The sequence below is a fragment of the Trichomycterus rosablanca genome, chromosome 10, assembly GCF_030014385.1.
Source record: "Trichomycterus rosablanca isolate fTriRos1 chromosome 10, fTriRos1.hap1, whole genome shotgun sequence".
NCBI lineage: Eukaryota > Metazoa > Chordata > Actinopteri > Siluriformes > Trichomycteridae > Trichomycterus > Trichomycterus rosablanca.
The window spans coordinates 7187422-7200603 of NC_085997.1; positions in this window are offsets into that span (position 1 = coordinate 7187422).

Consider the following 13182-nt stretch of genomic DNA (forward strand, 5'->3'; position numbering starts at 1 on the left):
CAACTACGTATGCAATTTCTCCTGCATTTTCCAATAGAAGTCAAAGAGGTTGCTCAGTCGGTAGAGCATCAGACTTTTAATCTGAGGGTCCAGGGTTCAAGTCCCTGTTCGGGCAAGTTGTTTCTTACTGCATTAGGTGAGCGGTAATGTCCCGTACTACATGGTTTGTTTAGAATGATGAAGAATTTGTACTTTGTGAGATATTTCTAAGTAAAATAGCATGTACTTGATAAGCTTGAAATAATTGCACACTGCATGTGTAACATGTTCTCCACCCCAACTAGTTGTTTTAAACAGACTGTAGTAAATAGAGGACCGTTTAAATCTATATTTATGTGCAGCCTAATAATGCACTGAGTTTTAGATATTAATACCCACATATTTTATGTTGAATGACATGCATCATAATTTTAGTTCTTGCTTCACAGAGCTGCTTTGTTATTGCACTGCACTAAACAGTTGGTATATCCTGCACTATTTTGGTCCCTACATAATGCAGCATCAACCCTTAAGTCAGTCTGTCAGTGGTACAAAGTTACGATTTGGTTCAGTTCGTCCTAAAGGCTGCGTTAAACGTGAGTACGTGAGCTTAAACACGTTGAACCCCCACTTTAGAATGCAGCATCAATGATCTGTTAGTACATTACAATTTACAAAGGGTAAAGGCGAGTTCTTTATATGGGGAATTAGCTCAATTGGTAGAGTGCTTGCTTCGCGTGCGAGAGGTAGCGGGATCGATGCCCGCGTTCTCCAATGCAGAAACATTATGATCGTTTAAAGGCAACACGTAACATCAGACTCCTTTCGTCATTGCTCACTGAAACGCTGCGTCAAAAATGAGGTCAGTTTTCGCTCTATTTTCATTCATCGTTTAGTTTAAAGACCTTTATTAATTTTTTTAATTGACAAACATGCAATAACTTTGAAACAATCTTGAAACAAATCTTTTCACATTATTATGTATGGTAGAGGGTTAAAGATGTTAATTTGTATAAAGCATGAGCTGTAGCTGCACGCATTCAGTTTAAAACACTGATGCTCGCCTACAAAGCCAAAAATGGACCAGCCCCAAGCTACCATCGTGGTCTAATCAAACCCCGCTCTGTACCACGCAACCTCCGAGCCACTAGTCTCGCTCGACTTGAGCCCCCACCCAGGACTAAAGGAAGACAAGCATCAAGGCTCTTCTCTGTTCTAGCACCCAAGTGGTGGAATGAACTTCCTCTGTCTGTCCGAACATCTGAGTCTCTTGCTGTCTTTAAAAAACGATTAAAAACCCACCTTTTTACTAAGCACTTAAGCTGACTTGTACTTATTTACTAACATTTTTTTTTCCATTTCAAAAAAAAAACAAAAAAAAAAACACTTTGGTTCTAACAGGTTTCAGCAGATTTGTGTTCTTTGACTGTTGTTTACTAAAACTTGAGAAATGAAATGTTTACTATGGAAGCACTTCTGTAAGTCGCTCTGGATGAGAGCGTCTGCTAAATGCAGAAAATGTAAATGTAAAATGTTAGAAGTGGAATTCAAACCCACGCCTCCAGGGGAAACTGCAAACTAAACACAGCACCTTAGACCACTCAACCATCCTGACCTGCTTGCAAAGGTCTAATACCAATCCCACAACACCCTCACGTGAACTAAGCTTTGGATGAACTGTTGTATCTTTTCACATTATTATGTATGGTAGAGGGTTACAGATCGCAGCACCTTAGACCGCATCCTGACTAGCTTGGGTACCGTTGACACCACATCATATATCAATAGAAAGGGAGCCCCATATGAGCACTCCAACTGACCAAATAATGTTTTTGGGTGGACCATTGTTAGCACTGTAACGGCACTAGCATGTTAGGGTGTGTTTTCTCTGGTATGAATGTATTAGGTACAGCCTTCTTGTTGGGTTTTTAACTGACTGGATTATGTGTTAATAACTCAAACCTTGTTTGTGCTGGTTGTAGGCTATTCAATCGACCACTAGATGTAGTGTAGTGTGTATTTGTGTTTCCTTAATTTCGTTGTGTTCTCCCTTAATGTAATTGCGTTCCACCTTAAAGAATTTGTGTTGTCTCTTAATATATTCGCGTTTTTCCTTTTTGTTGTTGTGTTGTCAGCTTTTGTTTGTTTTGTAAATGTTATTGTGTTTTAACTCAGCGGGCCACCGTAATATAGATGGCATAATATGAATACAGTTAGAAAGTAAAACGATGTCGCATGCTGACCTGTGTGGAATACAACTAATGTATGTAGTACTAAGAAGTGTTCCTTAAGGGTTTTTTTTGGTGTTCTTGCTGGAACTGTTCTACAGGACAACATATGTTAAAGTTTGTAATTCAAGTCACATCCTTGTGAGACTTAAAGCAAGTCTGGATAGCTCAGTCGGTAGAGCATCAGACTTTTACTCTGAGGGTCCAGGGTTCAAGTCCCTCTTTGGGCGAGTTGTTTATTACTGCATTAGGTAAGCGGTAATGTCCCGCACTTCATGGTTTAATTAGAAAGTTCAAGAATTTGTACTTTGTGAGATGTTATTAAGTGAAATATCATGTACTTGATAAGCTTGAAATAATAGCACTCTGTGTGTGTAACATGTTCTAGTTGTTTCAAACAGACTGTAGTAAATAGAGGACAGGTTAAATCTATATTTATATTTATATATTTATCTATATTTATATTTATCACTGGGCCAGTGATAGCTCAGTGGTTAAGGTACTGGCTAGTAATCAGAAGGTTGCCAGTTCAAGCCCCACCACCACCAAGTTGCTACTGTTGGGTCCCTGAGCAAGGCCCTTATAATAAGCCTAATAATGCGCTGAGTTTTAAATATTAATACCCACATATTTTTTGTTGCCTTAAAGACTCACTTAAATCCTGATCTAATTTTTGAAGCTACGATTAAGCGATGCCGCAACGAGTTTCATATTACATGATACCCTTAAATAATCATAATGTATCTGCACTGGAGAATGCGGGCATCGATCCCGCTACCTCTCACATGCTAAGCGAGCGCTCTACCATTTGAGCTAATTCCCCTTACGATGCTCCCTTGTTCACATTTTGAAGGTTGTGATATTACTTTAAACTTACCTTTTCTTTTTCATGTAATTACTGATATTTTTTTGGATCTCTGCTGATATCTTGTGGGCCATATTGACTAATCAGTGAAAATTAATGTTTCCTTGTATAATAAAACCATTATGCTTATTTAGCTTTAATTAGCTTTAATTATTAAAGAGTTAATAAGATAGTGATGGTGAAACTAAAAACCTGTTATTACCATCACTAAGTGTTTTTACCATCACAACAAGATATGTGTTGGTAATGACATGTTGAGGTAATGACAGTTTTTACTTAGGAAAAAAGTAAACAGCTAGTATACAATGTACTTTACATACATTTAAATAATGTGAACGTTTCAATTGTAAAATACAGCTGTAACAATGTAAATAGACGCTGAATAAACATACTTCATGATCAGGATGAATACATGTTTAAATTTCTCACACTTATAGAGATCAAAAGCCTGGATCCTGGCATCCATGCGGATGTTACTTTGACACGTACCACCTACTGTACCTCAGCATTGTTGCAGACCATGTACACCCAGTTCATGCAAACTGTATTCCCTGATGGCTGTGTCCTCTGAAGAAGTAAACTTGCATAAAGCATGAGATGTCAGAAGTGGTTTGTACGAACCACTTCTGACATCATTTGTACGAACTGCTTAATCTTTTCATATTATTATGTATGGTAAATTTACTGACTGTAACCCATTTGCTGCACTGTACACTTTGTCACTAGGCTGTAAATCATATATCAATAGAAAGGGAGCCCCATATGAGATCTCCAACTGACCAAATAATGTTTTTGGGTGGACTATTGTTAGCACTGTAACGGCACTAGCATGTTAGGGTGTGTTTTCTCTGGTATGAGTGTATTAGGTACAGCCTTCTTTTTGGGTTTTTAACTGACTGGATTATTTATTAAGAACTCAAACCCTGTTTGTGCTTGTTGTAGGCTATTCAATCGTCCATTAGATGGAATAATATGAATACAGTTAATTTTGCGTTAGAATCAAGCAATAGAACACGAGAGGGAGTGTGTTATCGTGAATAACATCACGGCTGTGATTCGGTCGCAGCCGTGATGTTATTTGCGATAACACATGACCTCAAGTGTTCTATTGATTTTATACAACAGTTTTTACAAAATAAAGAAAGAAAATATATCAAAGAAGCCCTAAATTTCATAATAAATATGCTTTAATATTGACAATACCTTCTGCCAAAAAGTAGTTCCACAACTAATATAAAGTTTAACACTACAAAGCAGACATCCCAAGTTGCAAAAACTCATTTCAGGGAGGTAAGAACAACAAGAAGAAAAAGGCAAGAACCTCCGAAGGGAAACAAAAAATAAAAAACCTCTTGCACACACCAAAGGATATTGGTGATAACAGAACTTTTAGGAGCTGCTAACTGGGCTATTAAACTAACTGTTCGTGTTACAAACACATTAATGTTCCCTACATAGTGCACTAGATTGTGTATCAGATCACGGATTCATGTTCCCTACATAGTGCACTAGACAGTGAATTAGACAACTGATTTATGTTCCCTACACAGTGCGCTAGATTGTATATCAGATAACGGATTTAAAACGCGATCGGGAAAAAGGTCTGTGTCGCCTGCGTGCGCGTTTGTGTGCATGAAGCTTGTCGTTACTGGCAACGTGTCAGCGGAGTAATACAGTTGTGGTGTGAAAAGGCTGTGCTGTTATCACAAATATCACTTCTCAACCAATCAGATTGTAAGGAACTAACTGTTGTATAAAGTAAAACGATGTCTGTTTCTATCACAGTTTCATCGCATGCTGACCTCTAGAATACAACTAATGTATGTAGCACTAAGAAGTGTTTCTTAAGGGTTCTTTTTGTGTTCTTGGTAGAACTGTTTCTACTTGAAGAACTCTTTAGTATAATTTAAGGTTCTTTGCTAACTCAATTTGAGTTTTATGGATTTTTTTTTCTCTTGCCACATATAAATGCACATAACATTTTAATGACTGGAAAACAATCGTGCAATTGATACAGGAAAAAAGGAAAAAGGTGAAAGAAAGGAATCTGTTTGTAATCTACCTGCAAAATTCTCCTCCCGAGATGTTTTTCTTTGTGTGTGTAAGCAGTAACATACTTCACCTAAAACTTTATATAATCGCCTTCAAGAGAGATAGCACGGATCTCTACAGCCCGGATAGCTCAGTCGGTTGAGCATCAGACTTTTAATCTGAGGGTCCAGGGTTCATGTTCGGGCGAGTTGTTTCTTACTGCATTAGGTAAGTGGTAATTTCCTTTACTACATGGTTTATTCAGAAAGTTGAAGAATTTGTACTTTGTGAGATATTTCTAAGTGAAGTAGCATGTACTTGATCAGCTTGAAATAACAGCACCTTGTACAGTGTATCACAAAAGTGAGTACACCCCTCACATTTCTGCAGATATTTAAGTATATCTTTTCATGGGACAACACTGACAAAATGACACTTTGACACAATGAAAAGTAGTCTGTGTGCAGCTTATATAACAGTGTAAATTTATTCTTCCCTCAAAATAACTCAATATACAGCCATTAATGTCTAAACCACCGGCAACAAAAGTGAGTACACCCCTTAGTGAAAGTTCCTGAAGTGTCAATATTTTGTGTGGCCACCATTATTTCCCAGAACTGCCTTAACTCTCCTGGGCATGGAGTTTACCAGAGCTTCACAGGTTGCCACTGGAATGCTTTTCCACTCCTCCATGACGACATCACGGAGCTGGCGGATATTCGAGACTTTGCGCTCCTCCACCTTCCGCTTGAGGATGCCCCAAAGATGTTCTATTGGGTTTAGGTCTGGAGACATGCTTGGCCAGTCCATCACCTTTACCCTCAGCTTTTTCAATAAAGCAGTGGTCGTCTTAGAGGTGTGTTTGGGGTCATTATCATGCTGGAACACTGCCCTGCGACCCAGTTTCCGGAGGGAGGGGATCATGCTCTGCTTCAGTATTTCACAGTACATATTGGAGTTCATGTGTCCCTCAATGAAATGTAACTCCCCAACACCTGCTGCACTCATGCAGCCCCAGACCATGGCATTCCCACCACCATGCTTGACTGTAGGCATGACACACTTATCTTTGTACTCCTCACCTGATTGCCGCCACACATGCTTGAGACCATCTGAACCAAACAAATTAATCTTGGTCTCATCAGACCATAAGACATGGTTCCAGTAATCCATGTCCTTTGTTGACATGTCTTCAGCAAACTGTTTGCGGGCTTTCTTGTGTAGAGACTTCAGAAGAGGCTTCCTTCTGGGGTGACAGCCATGCAGACCAATTTGATGTAGTGTGCGGCGTATGGTCTGAGCACTGACAGGCTGACCCCCCACCTTTTCAATCTCTGCAGCAATGCTGACAGCACTCCTGCGCCTATCTTTCAAAGACAGCAGTTGGATGTGACGCTGAGCACGTGCACTCAGCTTCTTTGGACGACCAACGCGAGGTCTGTTCTGAGTGGACCCTGCTCTTTTAAAACGCTGGATGATCTTGGCCACTGTGCTGCAGCTCAGTTTCAGGGTGTTGGCAATCTTCTTGTAGCCTTGGCCATCTTCATGTAGCGCAACAATTCGTCTTTTAAGATCCTCAGAGAGTTCTTTGCCATGAGGTGCCATGTTGGAACTTTCAGTGACCAGTATGAGAGAGTGTGAGAGCTGTACTACTAAATTGAACACACCTGCTCCCTATGCACACCTGAGACCTAGTAACACTAACAAATCACATGACATTTTGGAGGGAAAATGACAAGCAGTGCTCAATTTGGACATTTAGGGGTGTAGTCTCTTAGGGGTGTACTCACTTTTGTTGCCGGTGGTTTAGACATTAATGGCTGTATATTGAGTTATTTTTTTTTTTTTTCTTAAATTTTTACCCCTTTTTGCGCATCCAATTGTTCAATTAGCATCGTGCTTCCTCTCTGTCTATGCCGAACCCTGCCCTGACGGAGGTGATTGAAGCTAACCCGTATCCCCTCCGAAACACGAGCAGCAGCCAGATGCATCTTTGCCACCCACACATTGATGAGTTTGGCACCACCTAGCGTTGCATGCGGAGAGACACACTCTAAGGGCACCCTCTCTCATCTTTGTGTAAGCGCATCCAATCAGCCGGCAGAGAACACAATCGCATTCTGACAGAGAGAGACCCACATCCGGTTCTTTGTCCCACCCCCCACATGAGCAACCGGCCAATCGTTGCTCATATAGCCACTCAGCTTTGAACCAGTAAAGCAAGGCTGGATTCGATACCACGCTCTCAGAATCCAGCCCTGGTTGCAGCGCGTTTCTTTTTACCGCTGCGCCACCTGAGCGGCTATATTGAGTTATTTTGAGGGAAGAATAAATTTACACTGTTATATAAGCTGCACACAGACTACTTTTCATTGTGTCAAAGTGTCATTTTGTCAGTGTTGTCCCATAAAAAGATATACTTAAATATCTGCAGAAATGTGAGGGGTGTACTCACTTTTGTGATACACTGTATGTGCAACATGTTTTCCACCCCAACTTGTTGTACGCCAAGCTGTTTCAAACAGACTGTAGTAATTGCACTACATTAAACAGTTGGTATATCCTGCACTATTGTGGGCCTTACATAATGCAGCATCAACACTCTGTTAGTACATTACAATTTACAAAGGGTTCTTCGTAAGGGGAATTAGCTTAAATGGTAGAGCGCTTGCTTAGCATGCGAGAGATAGAGGGATCTATGCCCGCATTCTCCAGTGTACAAACATTGTGATAATTTAATGGCATCACGTAATACGAAAGTCAATGCGTCATTGCTCACTGAAACTATATCTTTTCAGATTGTTATGTATGGTAGGGGGTTAAAGATGTAAATTTGTATGTAGCATGCGCTGTCAGAAGTGGGATTCGAACCCACGCCTCCAAGGGAGACTGTGACCTGAACACAGCACATTAGACAGCTCGGCCATGCTGACTAGTGAGTACTTTTGGCAATATAGTGTATTAAGTGACTTCAAAAGAGTCGAAACAGGTATAAAACCTTTTTATATGAATTGAAGTTTTACAGGACAACGTATGTTAAAGTTTGTAATTCAAGTCACGTCCTTGTGAGGATTAAAGCAGGTTGCAGAGCCCGGATAGCTCAGTCGGTAAAGCATCAGACTTTTAATCTGAGGGTCCAGGGTTCAAGTCCCTGTTCAGGCAAGTTGCTTCCTACTGCATTAGGTAAGCGTTAATGTCCCGTACTACATGGTTTGTTTAGAATGATGAAGGAATTTGTACTTTGTGAGACGTTTGTAAGTGAAATAGCATGTACTTGATCAGCTTGAAATAATAGCACACTGTATGTGTAACATGTTCTCCACACCATCTAGTTGTACGTCCAGCTGTTTCAAACAGATTGTAGTAAAAAGAGGACAGTTTAAATCTATATGTATGTGCAGCCTAATAATGCACTGAGTTTTAGATATTAATACCCACATATTTTATGTTGAATAACATGCATTATAATTTCAGTTCTTGCTTCACAGAGCTGCTTTGTTATTGCACTGCACTAAACAGCTGGTATATCCTGCACTATTGTGGCCCTTACATAATGCAGCATCAATGCTCTGTTAGTACATTACAATTTACAAATGGTAAAGGAAGGTCCTTCATAAGGGGAATTAGCTCAAATTGTGGAGCGCTCGCTTAGCATGCGAGAGGTAGTGAGATCGATGCCCGCGTTCTCCAGGTTTTAAAATTATGTAGAGAAACAGATGGACTACAGTCAGTAATTGTAGAACTACAAAGTGCTTCAATATGGTAAGCGGAGCTGATAAAATGGACAGTGAGTCTAGAAACAAGGAGGTTGTTTTAATGTTATGTTCTAACCTGTAATAAATTGCATTTCTGAAAATGTCCACTAGGTAGAGGCAAACCCCAAATTTACAAAATTGCTCCTCATGACTATTGTTTATTGAAACACAACATTTCCATCACAGATCTGCTTCAAACTTAGGGAAATCCGCTGTCAGAACTCGGACACAGTCTCTATGTTCAAGTCTAGATTGAAAACATATTTATTTACTCAGGCTTTTGATTGGTCTTTTCAAACTAAACAAGCAAACCTAGTTATGCTGTAATAGTTAGGGGTGCTGGAGTCTAAACCTGTAAAACTCTCTGATATTTTACTCTTAACGATTTCACATTGTAACAACATCTTCTGTTGTTTTAACCCGAGGAGGCTCTGACGGAAACCTGTTCACCCTCTCGAGGTTAAAGACTGCAAGTCGAGACTGCAGTGCCAACAATGCTGCTCCTACTAGATGTGATGGATACCTGGCGTGTTTGCACCAAAAATGTCCAGAACTTAAAACAGACTTTATCACAGACTGGACTGAACAATGAAGAACTTACATCATTTTTTTGCTAGTTACAACTTTCAGTTCAATTTTATTTTGTGTTTGTATGATTTGTGTAAATCCTATTTATTTAAAATATCCTCCAGGCCACCCAAGAAGGACGGGTCCCTGCTGAGTCTGGTTCCTATCAAGGTTTCTTCCTGAGTTTTTCCCTGCCACAGTCGCCCTCGGCTTGCTCAATAGGGGTTTTTGGTCTGTTGGTCCTGGATTTTGTAAAGTTGCTTTGAGACAATGTTCATTGTAAAAAGCGCTATATAAATAAATTTGACTTGACATGTGTCTGAGATCTCTAACTCAAGCACCGTTTATGCAATCCATTTGAGTACTACTGTATTTTATAGAGTACATCCTGAGCTTTTTAGTAATGTCACATTTGTGGGTGTGTGGCAAGCAGCTCATGAACTTTCTTTTAAAAATGGCTGCCATGTCATATTTCACGTTTTATGGAAATAAGCAAAGTAAGAGATCAGTTTTGTTCAATATGAGTCGTAACTTCAGTTTATAAAGATTACAGAAATGTACAGCAATTTCAACCCTTTCTAAACAAAACATTTATCCAATGTCCTTTGTTGTGGCAAGCAGGACTAACTGCCCCCTGTTTTTAGCCTATTTCTATACAAGGAAGCAGAGAGCTGAGTGAGTAAGGCAGAAAATATTTTATTACAAATTTATGCAGGAAATTCAGGTGGTGGTGTGTTAGTGTGTGTTGTGCTGGAATGACTGGATAAGACACAGCAGCGCTGCTGGACTGAGAATAGTCCACCAACCAAAAACATCCAGCCATCAGCACCCAGTGGGAAGCGTCCTATGACCACTGATGAAGGTCTAGAAGATGACCAACTCAAACAGCAGCGATAGATGAGTGATCGTTTCGGACTTTACATCTACAAGGTGGACCAACTAGGTAGGAGTGTCTAATAGAGTGGACAGTGAGTGGACACGGTATTTAAAAACTCCAGCAGCGCTGCTGTGTCAGATCCACTCATGCCAGCACAACACACACTAACACACCACCACCATGTCAGTGTCACTGCAGTACTGAGAATGATCCACCATCCAAATAATACCTGCTCTGTGGTGGTCCTGTCAATAATTGTAGAACTACAAAGTGCTCCTATATGGTGAGTGGAGCTGATAAAATAGACAGTGAGTGTAGAAACAAGGAGGTGGTTTTAATGTTATGGTTGATTAGTGTAAACTCACACACTGCTGTATGTGCTTGCATGACTGTAGGACGCGTTTTTCAGCGCATTACCGTAATATCCATAAAATGTGTCCTTGAGATTTCAGTGCAGCAAAGTTTGTGTAGAGACTGCAGCAGCGGATACTGTGTTTGTTTAGATTTTGAGGTCATACTTTATTAACAAGGTAAGTTTATTTTTTTAAAGAAAGGTTTGTGTATATTAGCTTCTGGATATTTTCGGATGCTACGGACAAAACTGTGTTGTACTGCTATGATGATACGACTATGTTCCAAACCCTTTTAGACTTCCACCACCGTTAGCGCTTCTCTCAGTTAGTTCAGCTCATTAAATATATTATCCACAGTATCGCTTATCTTTAAAAACCCAATTCCAAAAATGTTTAGACAGAAGAGAAAATGTCAATGTAAATAGACAGCAGTTTGTAAAAGATGTTATTTATATTCTAGCATACAAACATATATCGCTCCAAAATATGAATGAACGCTTCAGCCAGGGTTGCCAGATTGCGCATTTTAAAGTCCGTCAAAATGCATGGAAAACCGCCCAACATACTCACGAAAAACAGCCGATAATCAGCGCTTAAACAAAATTAAACCAGTTAAACATGATCTACTACTGCTGATATCTCACAAATCAGTGATTATAAATTATTAATGTCATTTGAAATAATAAAAAACTAAGACTAAGAAGTCTTAAGGGTTTTTTATGAGAGGCCGTGTAGGCCATAATTCTAAGTTGATTTCTCACACACACACCATCATACTCTCACACACACACCATCATACTCTCTCACACACACCATCATACTCTCACACACACACCATCATACTCTCACACACACACCATCATACTCTCACACACACACCATCATACTCTCTCACACACACCATCATACTCTCACACACACACCATCATACTCTCTCACACACACCATCATACTCTCTCACACACACCATCATACTCTCTCACACACACCATCATACTCTCATACATGGTTTACTATACTCTGTCACATATACTACTATACCCTCTTACAACTATAATCACACTTTCTTTTATTTACTATTATACTCTCATACACACAGCACTATTTTCTCTTGCACATATAACTATAGCTACTTAAACATGCATTATGTGCTTTCATGATAATCTGTGTAAAAGAGAATAGTAGTATATGTATGTAAGTTTGGTAGTCTGTGTAAGGGACGTTAACACTGTATGTAAAACAAAGATCTACTGTATGTGTAAGAGAATATTATTATATGTAAGCGTAATAAATAGTGTATGTGAATGCAAATAATCATGTTTATGGAACAGAATGATAGTGAATGTAAGACAGAATGATAGTGCATGTGAATAAGAATAGTTGTATGTGTGAGAGAGTTTGATTGTATGTGTGAGAGAGTTTGATTGATACGGAAACGAGTTTGATTGAAACGGAAGTAATGTTGAATTCTCAGTACCTGATTGGTTAATAGAAGACGCGGGATTTCACAGACATGTCCCGCCTTCCTCATTATTACTGATTAGAGAAGATGGTAGACCGAGAGCGAGTCAACGAAGCCATTGGCTTATTAAACAATATTTTAAACTCTCCCACCGTTCCAACAACATTGTCAGAAATGTTGGTTCAAAATCGCCAGTCATCCGCGGGGGTCTCTTCCAACGCGACCGCTGAGCAGGAAATGCGGCGATTGTTTAGAGCCAGATCAGCCGTACCAAGGAGCACCAGCGGCACCTTGAATGTGAGTCAAGTCGTGCAGCCGCGATACCAGACTCAACAATATTTCGGTGGCTGGGCTTCAAAGGCAAGAAAGAGGTGAGTTCACTGAATATGATTTAGCAATTAATTTAGCTCGTAATATAATTTGGTTTAGATTGTGATGTTTAATGAATATTTGTCTTTTTTTAAGGACTGTCTGCAAATGACGTTTTTAACGTTCTAGTAATGCCAAAACGAAGCAAATGACTTCTAATAAGGCAATCTTAAATAAATCTCCGTTTTAGAAGCTTTCATACAAAAACAATACTAAAACAGCTACGTTTTTTTCGGATTCTGATTGCTAACTACATGAGCTGTCTCACACCTGTGGGAGAACGATACGGAGAGTACACGTGTCTGTGGGTATTCTGTAACATCCTTTAGTACTGTATACCTATTTACATAGACTCTTACTTTTGCATAGAGAACGCTTCAGACTTACAGTATAACAGGTTAAACCCGTTTCAGTGGTCACTTGTAAAGTAATCACTTAAAGTTTAAAGGTAAATTAAAGTTTGTTATATTCAGTGGCGGAGCCAGACAATTTTCATAGGGGTGGCCAGACTGAGACCATTGCTCACACAGGGGTGGCACAGAAACTGATACCTTTTTTTATGTGGTCACTCACTCATTTACCTATACAGGCAGTAAGTGCCATGTAGAATTACATCACAAAGAATAATAAGCTTTTTTTTCTCTTCATTTTCTCTGACAAGTGAAAAACCAAAATATAGCCTATAACCTTAACATT